We start from the raw sequence: 14,735 nt of genomic DNA, 5'->3' as shown, positions 1-14,735 counted from the left end.
TAATTCAAGAAGGCAGTATTAAAAAAAATCCTGAATTTCCACTAGTGTGTCCCACGTGACTCATTTTCTCTTAGCATGCAATTATCCCTATTTTATCCATCAACCATCAAAAAGTACAAAATTAAACATGAATTACTCTCTATAAAATTGTTATTGCTCAGACAAACCATAATTTTCATAGCCTTCAATTCTGTTTGGATTCAGAGCTATCGAATACAAAATCAGACCCCCTCCTGCCACATCCTCTCTTTCAGAATTCATTGATAGCTCTCTCTTACATTTCATTATATATTATCTATAACGAATAGAAAGTCAAGGTTTTCATCTGTCAAATGATGTATTGTAAAGTTAGATGTCAGTTTTACTTAAGAGTACCAAGATCATTCCCATGGGAAAGTTAACAGCTAGCTTGGATGAATTTGTAACAGCTCTTGTTGCACAGTTAGAAAGCCAAGAAAAGTTTGAGAGATAACTGAATATGTCTACTTTTTGTATGTTATCAGTCTATGTTCTTTGGTGCATTATTTAGTTAAATAAAAATTATTAAGTGCATTACTATCTATAGTATAAAAAATTATGGTTAACTGTCTTTGAAAACTGACAACAAGAAAAAAAGAAGATTGGTCAAGTATTTAATTTCTTGTTTTTCATGTTTATTCTTTATGTTTAATTATAAAAGTAACTAAAATATAAAAATAGGGATCATTTTAGGTTTGCTGAGATTAGATTAAACTAAATAATAATAATATTATAATAAAAATTTTCATCAGGCACACACACACACAATCAGCTTGTGGGTAATGTAATTCTTTAGCATAACGTGAACTGCACATTCCCCGAGTGACTTATGATGGCATGGCTAGTAGTTAGGCACAATTCAAAGGGCAATAAAACAATAACATTTAATTATAAAGTAGACCACCCGTGACCTGTTGGGTTACCCACTATTTAGATGTTATGAAGAATTCAAGCTAATTTCAATATTGCACCGAAATGAAGGTTTATTTTGAGATAATTTAATTAAATATTTCAATCCATTTGTGTTATTCATAGTTCAAGAAAAGATATTTGATTGTTGATCGGGAGTAAAAGGAAAGACTATTTCATTTTTCAAAAAAGTGAAGTCAGAGTTTTCAGGTATTGTGATGAACAAACCTTATTCCCAGTTGATTCAAAACACCTGAAAATAAGAAATAACAGATAATGCTAATGTTATTCATGGTTTATTAGAACGTAATTGCTATCAAAAAACCAAAAAAAGCTATTTCAGAAAAACATTTCATACTTACTTGCTCAAATTACTGCAAGAAACAGCAAAACTTGATAAATGATACACTATGAAATTCACCAAATGAAAAATCTTTCTCACTGTCTCACAGCGAATGATTTTTTGACAGAAAATTTTCTCATTTCCTTACCTACCATAACCAAGGCACATTATTGAGAAATTATTCAAGATCTTGTTTTTGTCATCTTACACCTTTTAATAAAGATGGGAACGTTGACAGGGAAATAGATTTAAATGAAAAAGTTTCGTAAAGAACGAGAATGGTTATGTGATATAAATTTACTCATGCTAGAAATTTTCATAAAAGTGACCTGCAAAATGGTGGTAACTCGGTAATTGTGGCCAGATTTTAACGAAACTTGTTTTATTCTGTTTTTATTCTCATTTCAGGGATACAGTGTTCTTACAAGTATTGCTCTATTGTGTACAGTTTTTGCTGTATTTAATTACAGACAAACAAACAAACAAACAATCTCAGATTTTTAGTAGTATATAGATATATGTATACTGGTATGAACTAAAGATACTAAAGATAAACAAATACAGTTTCATGTTACAAATTGAAGTCATTCTAAAAAAAAAAGGTAATCTAGGTTTATTTTTTGTGGTTACAAGGCAATTCAAATTGACTGATCCTGTTTTGAGATAAGGTAGAGAAAATAACAGATAAACTATAAAGTTTTGCTAAAAAAAAAACCGTTTGAAATGCATTTATGAGGCTTTAGGGATTACACAAAGGAAATTTGAGATTTTTGAGATGAGGAAAAGTATTTTTAATTTTAACATGAAAATTACTTTGCACATGGACTATTCAAAACAAATACTCAATATATTCATGGGGAAACCTTTATTTTATTTTGTCAAAAATACTTCACTAAAAAAATATGATTTTTTGCATGTGAAAGACTTATAATATTAACTGAAAGACTGCCAAATTTTGTGAAGATATACACACTATATTGAAAGGTAGAAGTATTAAAACCTATAAAGACTTTAAACGAGTACAAAGAGGTCACTTGGTTAGTCAAATTGACCAAGCTCGTGTTGATAGAGTCAATAGAACTTCGCCACAGATTGAAATCCAAAACTTGTTACACATCAGGTATTCCTGTACTAGGTGAGCTAAATGGATAACACTGAATTGCAGCTCCATGAACAAATAAGGTATTCTGGTTGCCACTGACTCAGAGAAAATGCCTGAATAAGAATGTCTGGGTCTCGAGGAATTTTTTAGATCATTTATTTATTTTTGTATGCATTCATCATTGTATGTAGCACAAAGAAGAAGAAATGAAGTGGCCAGAGAAAATGAAGTTGCAATCAGGTGGATGGAACAAATGTGCAATAAGGATAAAAGTAATATAGTCAATCAAAGTGACTAAAATCTGAAAGAACACAAGTAAAAAACATATCTAAACACATTAAGAGCCAAGGAAAGAATGAGCCTATGATCATGTGCTAGTGCTCATGGGGGTCATTTTGCCTTCTTATTAGTGGAGGGTTACAACATTGTGAGGAATATATCATAAGCTGGTGCAATACATATAGACATGTACAGGAAAGTACATGGCATTTGCATGTGAGAAAGTAGTTCTTAGTGGTAAGTAATATCTCTAAATTTTCCATACCCTGAAAAAAATAAATAAATAAAACCTACAAAAATCCTTTTCATAAAACCCCATAAAAGATAAAAAATCTCAGTGACACAAATGATGACACTTGACCAAAATTCACTTACCTTGGTGATTCAAGCAATCATACCATCACTAGCACATAAGCACAATATTGACTTCATACTCTTTACTAAGCATCTTGAAATGGTATATGAAGAAACAGCATGACATTGCAGTACAGACATAATGAGAATATAGTCAAGATGACAATATGGTTCAGAAAATCACTGGATTTATTCTCTTATACCTAATGACATGATGTATAAGAAATACTGTTTACAGTAGCCCTTTCACTATGAGTAGGTCAAAGTGTGCATGCTATGACCTCTTACAGTTACTTTCAAAATCTAAATAAATTACTTTATTATCAATGTATATAAATGAAATTTATATGTAGTTAATAAATCAAATTTTATGTAAGTTTTAATTTTTTATTTTATAAGAAAATATTTAAATAAATCCTCAAAATCCCCCTAATATGAGAATCATGACATTTGTTCTCTATGTCTCCCTCCTTCTCTGATGTACTTACTACCCCTCTCTGAAGTATGTAATTTAACATAAATTACTCATTATAATACTAATGTTACTAAGGCAAAGTCTAATTTTTATAGCCTCCAATCTTTTTTGTTTACAAAGTCATAAACTAAAACATCAGATCCACTTGCCAAGCACACCTGTCACATCCTCTCTTTCAAAATTTTCTAATAAGTCTCTCTGATGTTTTATATTATATCATTCATAACCAACAGAAAAGAAAAGTTGTAATCTATTGAATGACATTTAATGCTATGTAGTTTTCCATACAAAGTATTGCCAATTTCATCTTCAATTTAACTTATGGTGTTCAGATCAAGCAGATAATAGAATTATTTAAGCCCCTCTTGTGTTAGTTAGAAAGCCAGTTAAGTAATAATGGTTACAGGACATGTTTGGGTTTGTGCATGTTATTATTCTGTGTTCTTAGCTGCATTATTTAATCTTTAGTGTACTAGTACATTTATTATAAAACAGTAAGCTTAAATTTCATTGGCAACCAACAGCAAAAGTTAACATTTTTCTTACAGTGAAAATGTATTTCCAATAGGTACTTTCCTCCCAAAGCTATATCAATCCTTTTCTGCCCTCTAAGCATTGCTAAAAAGTTTCAGGATCAGTGCAACAGTCCTTATACCTCATCAATTTTGTGCCATTTCTGAACATGTACATATCATGTGACTACTCTCCACTAATAGTGTTGCACCACCTACACTGGCACAGCTGGCTCCCTCTGCTATTCCTGCTCAATCCTCACTTTCAAGAATTGGCATGTTCTAAAAGAAGAACACCGGCCATGGGGAGGAAAGGTGGGAAGTGTGAGAGAGGAGGTAAGTTCCTATCATAAATACATTTTCGGTGTAAAAAAAATGTTTACTTCTGATATGATCTTACCTCCTCTCACACAAAGCTAGAATTCCACATTGCAAAGGTAGAGGGGCCAGTTTAGGTGCACAACATTTAATGAAGCAGAAAACAACCACCTAGAATGAATGGGCATGCTCCAAAACAAACAAAACACACAAGTGGGGTGCCACACTACTTCTGAAACAGGTATGCCCTTTGCCCTCTAAGTAGGAAATGAAACTGACACGGGCAGAAACATATACATCTTCAACCGGACAGATGAGGTTTCATAACTCATCCTCAGCATTAGGAGGATGTGCACAACTGCTATTACTTCTGAGAGGTGTTATGCATAGTAAAATATAATCAGAAGTAACTATGTACATATACAATCTCAACCTGACAGACAAGATTCATAACTCATCCTCAGAATTAGGAGGTTGTGGATCAAAAAACAAGAAAAAATTGTAACATAATGTAGCATAAACATAGTGGATGGGGCATGTGATATATAGACTCAGCAACCCCAACCATAATTAAACAGAGTGTCATACATCAAGTAACCGGAATTACAAAGAGGAAGTTAGCTTTCGGTTGAAACCAGACAAACCCCAAAAGCAACCGTAGGAGCTAGAAGTACAAGAAACTTAACCCAGCATTATGGGGTCGTGGCATTGTCTCAATTCAACCTTATGTAACAGGAAACTATCTGTAACTGATTACAAGCAGAAATCATAACTCACTAAACCATAGGTGCAGCAAAGAGACATTCTGCATCCAGAATTACAAGGAGGACATGGAACAATCACTCAACTGTAGGAACAGTGTATATGTATGTCCTGTAGCCGGCAATATGACGCAGATAAAGCCCCCAAACTCTACCATAGGAGCAGGTAAAGAAACTCCTGCAACCAGAATTGTTGAGAAGAGAGGCCTCTACTGCACATAACAGTAGGAATAGGTTGGTGTTACCCCAAACCAGGTATTATGATGAGGATCGTGCATAGGCTAGACCTTCTCCAACCTACTGTTTTATTTTTCTGTCTATTGCTGTCCACCTGAGAAAATGGAAGGATTGAAAGCAGCATTGCCTTTTTCTCACTGAGTGGATAATCATGAATATGAATTGTAAATTTCTAAGCTCACTCAGGAGGAAGCCTCCATGGTCCTCCACCCCAACAACTGGGAATTGGGTCTAATGATGAAAAAAGGGGGAGCCTGGAAAATGTCACACTGGAGATAGTGCAATGGGTGTCAACGATTCCCTATTTTGAAAAGCAGACCTACCCCAATTTATTCATTCCAAGAGTCAGCAGGGATGGGCAGAAATCCCCATCTGCTTTCCTCATGAAGTTCATGAGTGACAGTCCACCACTGAGTGACAGTTATTGATATCTAGAATATATATATATATATATATACATATACACCATTGGGTATGCCACCAGTGATCTTGTGGAAACACCCCATCTCTACAGTGAATATTATAGTGTAATCTGTAAATAGTGTGGGTTTGAACTAAAGCATACCTGACCAGGCAACACCCACCACAGAGTGGGATTCATTATCAGTGGTTAAAACTAGGGTTTCTGAAATAAAAACATAAATGAAATGAAGTGATAAGACTTACCCTAGTCAAAGGTGAACTGACATGTGTAGAATTGCCATAGGAGGGAGATGATATCCACTAAAGGAAATTACAGCCAGGTCAAGGAGGAGAAAGAAAGAGGTCTTGAGGAACAGAAGGTAGATGGAACATGAAGACAGAAGTTTAAATGGAGGATGAGAAAGGGCATAAAGAGCCACAAAAAGATTCTAATAGGCAATTCAAAGGAACAGAAAAGGAGAGAAAGGACAGGGGAAGACATAACCAGATGAAATCTGGAGAAGCGGAAGGTGGTCGACAAGGCTACCCAATAGTTAGACACAGTCAAAGCGGACAAGCCTTTGTTAAACAATCAGGTGAAGAATAGGGAAAAATAAGGAACAGAAGGGTGGGAAGGACAGAAACCACAGCAAAGAGACCAAAGTCAAAAGGTATACTAACGTCTGTGGTAAATGGCCATGGGAGAAGGTCTAATGGATCAGGAAACAAAAGATGCAACAGGTGGAGTCAGTCCCTGGGCTGAGACAATGGACCTGACAAAAGCCATGCATGGAGATAGATTGGTGACATCCTTGGAACGAGTGACCACTCCACGAGAAGAATCTTGTTGGGAGAAGATAACCGATCCACTACCAGATTCAGGGAGCCAGGAAAATGGCAAACTAAGACCACAATGTGGTGACTGTGGGCCTGAAAAGAGATGCAGGACCAGAAAGCACAGAAACCTGGAATTGGTACCTCCTGGCTCAGTGATATAAGTGATCACTGTGGAGATGTTGGAATGTATCATACCCACCACTCCTTGTAGAAGAGTAAGTAGGTCAAAACTAAACAAACTGCCAAAGGCTCAATAAAGGTGATATGAAGAGAAGACTCCTTGATCAACCTGAGACTGGAAATCTCCAAGGGGTTGAGGTAAGAATCCCAATCCTCTAGACGAGGTGAAGTAATCAGCACCCCTGCCATGGATTAGCCTAACCCATGGGAATGAGAGTGTTCAAGGATAGAACAACTCAAGCTGTAAGAAAAGGTGAGGGTAGTGTAAACTGTTTGCTCCAAAGCTGGGCCCGACTAAGTTGGAAAGAAGACCCCCCCCCCTCCCCAAATGAACAGGATATTGAGAAAAGGTAAGAACAAACTTCCCTACTGTCATCAAGAATCCCACCCGTACTGTATCCTGTTGGAGCATCTAAATTAACCTAGATGACAAAGTACATATAATTAACTCATACATAGAGGAAAATTAGGAGGATATGGCACACAGTTAACAATGCCAAATAAAAAAAAATATTCAGATAGAACAACGAATTATATGCTACTAGTAGAAATTATGTGTAAGGTACAAACTATCTAAACATACCTAGTTAATAAATAATCAATATATAACTTACAATTCATCTAAAGTAATTTAGATGACAAAAGACATAAATATCTAACTTACCAAAGTCTGAGCACTGATGTCATTAAATTTGTAATTCTCCTGTGTGTAAATAAGGGCAAAGCCAAACAAAGGGTATCTAAACTGGGCCTACCATAGTTATATTAATCCAGTTTACACGTTGAAAAACTTATAAAAGATTCCCAGGGAGAACTGGAAGTAATAGGAAGAAAGGAGGAGGACAAGAATTCCCCACCAAAGTGAATGATGTGGCAGCACAGCAACTGGTGGAAGGTGCCGGAAAAAGAGTCCAAACTGTCTTCTCATTGATTGCATTCTTCCTCAGAAACATTGTCTCATTGAAAAGAAGAAGAAATAATTGGCCAAACGTATGAATCTAACTCTCTGAGAATTAAGGCCTGTACTTTCTCTGCAGATAAAGTCAAACCCAATTTCTGGGAAGCCACACTAGTAGTGTTTTCAACTGTAACAGGAATTTCCATAGTCGATACATTGATCGCAAATTCATAATACGACCTTTTGTAATTTGGTAACAATAAATAAATGTAAAAAAAGAATTGTTGAAACAAGTGAATGGAAAACTGTAAAATAAAACTGTTGAAAAGAAAAACTGAAATGGCAAAGAAGCACATTCATAAGTTGTAGCAAAAAACCCATCTAAACAATGCTGGGGATTGAGCAGAGATAGCAGAGGTATTTAGGTAGTGCAATACTATTGGTGGAAAGTATACACATGATATGTACATGTTCAGAAATCGTGTGAAATTGATGGGGTATAAAGACTGGTGCACTGATCACAAAAGTTTTTTAGAAATGCTTAGAGGGCAGAAAAGGATCAAGTAAACTTTGTGTGAGAAGAAGTAATGCCATATTGGAAAAAACAAGAGCTCAAAGGTAAGTACTGTGTTTCTTGTTTTCCATGTATATTTCTTTTATTGTTATAAAAGTAACTAAAATGTAAAAATCAAAAATTTATTAGTTTATAGAAGATTAGATTAGGTAAGATACTGAAAAGAAAAAAAATAGTAATTTTACATGAAGTATGCTCGTGAGCAGCTGGTGCATTGGGACGAGAAGGCACACAGTTAAATATGACGAACCACCTGATATCTGAATCTCAATCCCATAGATGACAGTAATGTGGGTGAGAGTAAAAAGTAAGTGCCCCAAGGTGTAGAGTGGCTAGGACATGACAGACTGTACACTGCAAGTCAAGTGCATCCAAAACCCAGCTACTGGAAACCAATATCTATGTGGGAGTAGAAAGAGGATCATACCCTCTTTACCTCAAGTTCAGCAGACAGGAGGGAAATATCATACCCACCAATCTCTGAACTGGACACATAACAGCAAAGTGATAAAATGATTGACTGATCCGAGAACCCAACATATGGATGAACAGAATAATAAAGATGTCCCTGTATTGTAAAATATCCCACTCAAAACCAATCAGATAGGATCCACCCCAGCACAGTAACATCCTCAGTATATGAAAATCTTCAAGGGATAGTGCAAGTGTAGTAACCTACATAATCATTCATTGTAACCCACAACATGGTTAATATGAGTCCAATTGATTGAGGGAACAGACACCTGTAATACATGTATGAGGACTTATGTTGATTGGTCCAACTCTGAATCTAAAACCCAGCCACTAGGAACCGACATCCATGTGGGGGTAGGATGAGGATCCCAATTGAAGGGGTGAACTGCAATTTTGATAGCTCCCACCAAAGCTACAACATCCCATCAGATAGATCTGTTGGTTGAAATCTCATCATCTACACCAGCAGAACACTGCTGCAGTACTCTCAACTGAGTGGATTCATTATTGTTTGTATCGTATACCACTATCACATTCAGGAGGATGCCTTCATGGTTCACCACCCCAGTGGCTTGGAACTGGAAAGGAACGTCAACACTGGAGACAGTGCAACAGGAGACCACTTTGAAAAACAGACCACTCCTGATTTATTTAATCTAAGGAATGGGCAGCTATCCCACTTCTGCTTTACCCATGAAGTTCATGGGTTAGTAATGTCCGGAACGAGCATATGATTGAAGCAAATATATTGCGAGGAAAACCTACGAGTGATCTTGGGGAACACCCCACCTGAACAGTGTGCATTTAGTGGCCTTGGAAATTATAACTGTTAAATCATCTTAGCCTTACAGTGCAGATTAAACTATTTTAACTATACCTGGACAGGCACAGAGCGTGATCTGTAAAGAAAAAAAAAGGGGGACATGCCCTTGAAAAATAAAGAGGTATATATACAAAAAGGTAACTTACTCAGTCAAAGTCTCACCAAAGAGTGAAGGATGGTGACAGGTAGAAGACAGTACCCTGATGAGGAAGTAACAGCTACCTGAAGCAGATAATAAGAGATAAACGTACGAGGTGTAGTCACAGTGCTCGACGGAAGAAGTATGATGGAGGTAAGATGCAGGTAAAAGGAAAGGTGCCTGATCAGATTGAAAACACCAGAAATTGATTACAAGAAAAAAGAGACAAGTGAAAAAAAATCCAATTGAATCAAAGACTGAATCAAAAGGGTAAGGGAGGAAGAAAAATGTTACAAACAGAGGAGTGGTTCCAGGGGATGAAGGGTAAGGCTCGAAACTGGTATCCAACCCTACATTGAACAAACCTAAGAAAGCACCATGAGGAATGAAAAATAGGAATGTGAGCATAAGAATACAAAATATTGATCTTGGGCATCCTTAGGCCTATAGAAATGATCCACTAGAGTGTGATAAAAGACAACATAGTAAAAAAAAGGGAAAGAACCAAGAAGTGATCGAGGTGGGACAGATTAATCACAGAACTCCAATCTGCATCAAGAATACAAGACTAATGGAGGAACTGTTAGATGTAGGACAGGTAAATGGTGGGAAGGTGCTGAACATGGAACATGAATAAAGAATGCAATGACAAACAAACAACCAAAAAAGAAAACAATTAATGTAGCAATACAGATACCCCATGTCACAGAAGTAACACCCTCAAATAAAACAGACCAGTGGAAAAAATGAGCCATCCGTAAGTCCCAATTAGAAGCAGAAGGAAAACGAACTTGTTACAAGACAGTGTCCCACCCCAGAAGATCCCAAAAGCAAAAAAGTCACATGTGTAGGGAAAAAGCCAAAGATGGAAACTGCCCCAAACTGGAGTTAAGAAGGAGGAAGGTATCCCATGAAAATCCCCAAGAAATAGGTGGAATGCCTCTGAAAGGAGATGTATGATGGTTAATACCAATAGGAGAGGCAATAGGGGAAGGAAAAGGCTACAAAACTTGCCTAGAGAGAAAAGGATAGGATTAACAGATTCTGCATCCCCACACATGCAACAGAGATATGAAGTGCAGGGAAGCAAGAAAATAAAAAACAATCTGCTGATGGTAAGCTAGGGCAAAATGAACCAAAGCCCATGGAGGGTGAGGCATGCTAGAACCATCTCTCAAAGGAGAGACAAAAAGGCCCAGCATTAATTACAAAAATGAAAAAGTCATTATATTTTAAAATTCAGTAAGTGTATATTGACAATAAAAAATTTAGTAGATAGTATTTGTTGAAGAAACAATATATTTAACCTAATATATGATTTACCAGTAAGACAAATAACAGGTAAGCCTAAAATAACAAAGAAACATATTAAGCCTAATCTAACGTTGTGGGACAAAGTATATCACTAGAAGTATGAACAAATCTAACTAAACATGGATTACTGAAACAAAAGAACTACAAATGATAATACTAATAACAAAATTATCCAAAAAGTATAATATTATTATCTGTCCAAAGCTAGCAGACCGTATTACAAATGTGTGGGCCCCCAAACTTGAGGCCTGAAGAAGGTCGATTCATATAACAATCGATCTCCCAATGTATTAAAGCTCACAATACTTCAATCGAGTACCATCACCTGAAGTCTAGTCAACTGTGCTGAAAGAAATGCTAACATTTTCAAAGTGTAAACATAAGCTTTGGTAAAAACCAAAAAAAATTTGAAGAACAATAACGGTAAATTACCACTTAAAATTGGTAAAGTGAAGTAAGAAAAAGTATCCACTTTGTATGAAACGTAAATAAAAAAAAATGCAGGAAGAGAGCACAAACAAATCACGTCTTGACGATAGCACTGCCAAATGAAAAGTGATAGTTCAGTGGAATCGAATAGAGGGAGTGATGTGTATCAGGAGGGTGTGTCATACTCCTATTGGTGGAGGGTTGTCACATGATGATTTGCATGCGAGATGCAGTTGAACCACATTCATCGTGGGGTATGTGGGAGCTCAAGGCGTGTGGCATGCAAAAACATTTTTTGAATATAGTGGGCACCATTGAACGAGAATAGCTATTTACATGAGAGAAGGTAATGAACCTTATCAGAATCAGAAGTTTCTTTTTAGTGATGTTATTTTCTCCACAATGACCTAAATTTTAACTATTTTCACTGAATTTACTTACTACATTAGGATGCCTCCAAATATTTATGTAGAATTATATTCCTATATTTTTTAACACTTACACAGACAACAAACCTCATTCAGTCATGCCAGCCTTCTGTAGTTTTTGGTGTTGAACAGGAAGGTTAATTTGTTCTCTTCACACTCTTCTGGAGTACTAGATAACAAATTTAACAAAGCCTATTAGTTTGCTCAGATGAAATGTAAATAAGAAATATTCAAATTTTGTTATAATACGTGAAGGCTATTTTGAGACACTTTATAGAAATTGATTTTGACTTTGTTTATTAAATAAATCAATTACTTACACAATGATACTTTATAGTATTTATAAATTTGTTTAGAATATTCAAGAATATGAAACAACTTGTTTAAATGTGATTTACACTTTTTAATTAATAATTATTTTAACTTTAAAAAAAGTTAAAATTTCATATATGAACAGTTTTTCATCATCTGTAACATATGCTTGTCATCCTACAAGAAGTAACACTTCAAAGCTCTTTGATTTAGAAACATAGACATAACAATAATATGTGTAACAGCAAAATTTCTCAAAGCACTGAAGAAAATGCTATCTATATTTCTATATTCTTAGGTGCAACTTGTGGTTTCTGAAATTTCTTATCAAGTGTAAAAGATATTGCAGAATCTAAAGAATATTTAAATACAAGAAGAGATGGAGCTGAAAGAGGGACAGAAAACTTGTAAAAGAAAAACCAACTGCCAACTAGATAGTGTGCAAGTGACAATAGAATATTAAGACATACAAGAGGAGGACACAAAATACAAGCAGTTCATATAAGACAACACAATATTAAACCAACAGAGTGAAACAGAGATAAGAGCAGTAAGAAAACAATGATGTTTCTCCAATGTGAAAGAGGATGGGGCCAGCAAACCTTGAATTCAATGATTAGCAACTACTTGTTGATTACTTGGCTTTTGTTAATATGCCTCCTAGTTTGAATTTGACTGATAGTTTGTTGAAGGTAAAACTACCATATGAATCATAATCAAACATTTATTCTTAATTAAATTTTCCATCTACATACCACTTTCAATAAAATCATGAATATCAGTTGCTTTGTTAATAGTTTATATTATTAGTTAATAGAAACACAGAAACAAATCCCTATATAAACCAATGTAAGTTGTGCAAGCATTATGAAGTTTTCTTTGTATAACTGGAATTTATTAGAGAAAGGTAAATATTGTATACGAAGTAACACTTCTCAAAAACTACACTATGCATATGAAAGGTCAAACTATTTAAAAGTTATAAATTTTTTATTCTTTATAGAACAAGCCCTTCGTAACAATATCACATTATCACTAGTTTTTCATGCTCCAAAAATAGTCCATTAAAAAAAAAGCTATATTTGTTTCTTGCTTCTTAGAATGTTTATAAATTCATTTTTCTTGCAATTGACTTTTGCAGATCATCATTATGGACTGTACAACAATTATTTCTATATTCCCGAGGCTTTCTGTAATATGATAGGACAGTTTTGTGTTTTTTAAATAATTCATAACACAAGCTATCCATGCTTTTGTCAGTAAAAGTAATCCACAAAAGTTGGCTTATCAAACTGCTTAGATGTGTGAATGGAAAATAAGGTTTCTTGCATTTATGAAGCAATTTGATGAGAAACACTACACTTATAACAGAGAGTAAAATATATGAAGTTTTGTCATTCAAAAAGTGTTAGAACATTTTATATTGCAGTACATAAGTATAATGGCACTTTTCTAGATTCACACCACTCTACTACTTGTGTAGTCACATGACATATAAAATAATTCATAACTTCAATGATTATCAGAGGTGTGGAAGTTTTGAAAAACTTCTTGTCCAAAATGCAAAAAAAAATCTACTTGTCCTCTTCCTGTCCCACAAAACACACATACACACAGTGAAAAGTAGAAAATAACTTTTAGTATTTTATTTTTTATTTACCAATGAACTCAATAAAATGCCACTGGCAGCGTAATTTTGTTCAGAGTGGAGTATATAATGTTTTGCATCTAAGCTCTTTGTATATTTAATGATGTATTTTATAGATTTAACATTTAGTTATTAGAATTTAACAGAGCAGCTGTAGTCCCTTGTTACTGCTAGTGTCAAAAAAGGTCTTACTCATGTTGCTAATTTGTTATATTTTCTCTTAATCATAATAGTTTACACACATTTATCATTTTCCCATAGTGGTTAGATTTATATCAGTCATAACATGTTACCTTTATGCTATTAACACTATGCATGCACAAATAGTAAAATTTAAAAGAATGACTGTAAAATATGGCAGCAACTCTGATATTTCTCAACATTATTACCTGCTCAGAGCTATATTTCAAACACAAAATCGGGATACATTTCAAAATGTGGAATTATTTAGAGAATCTATAAGTGTGACAGTCAATAGGTCTTGTTTATGGTTCAAAATGCACTAACCCAACCATCAAGAGTTATTTAGTGATGGCATAACCTGAGCAATGACTGCTATCATTAAAGCAGTACTTGGTTATGTCCAAAAATAAATAACTGTGCATCTGTAGTGCTAATGGCATAAATATAACTACTGTACACACATTATGAGACTTATAACTGGTGTAAATCTAGCCACTGCCTACATTTATTGGTCATATATGATAACAGCTGAATTGTATATTATATTGGATTTTTTCACAATCTTGTGGTGACATGCCATCACTGAGAGAATCAGTATATCAATAGCATGTTTAAGGTTAGCAAGATGCAGCATAAACTATTCTCATAAATCATTCTAATCACATGACTGGAAATCTACCTATAAGAAATTACACCACAATTATCTAGCCAACTTAGTTACTAGTACTTGCACAAAACCACCAAAAATAGACGATTATTAAACTAGTATGTAGTTCTACAATTTCC

General features: G+C 34.9%; 1 pseudogene; it reads right to left on the bottom strand.

The window, feature by feature from the left end:
* The window catches only part of LOC106460382, a 45,579-nt pseudogene that overhangs the window by 13,574 nt on the left and 17,270 nt on the right, over positions 1-14,735 (bottom strand).

This window comes from Limulus polyphemus, unplaced genomic scaffold, assembly GCF_000517525.1.
Source record: "Limulus polyphemus unplaced genomic scaffold, Limulus_polyphemus-2.1.2 Scaffold762, whole genome shotgun sequence".
In the NCBI taxonomy this organism is placed as follows: Eukaryota; Metazoa; Arthropoda; class Merostomata; order Xiphosura; family Limulidae; genus Limulus; species Limulus polyphemus.
Note: the sequence above shows the minus strand (reverse complement) of the source record. Positions and strands in the feature narration are given on the sequence as shown.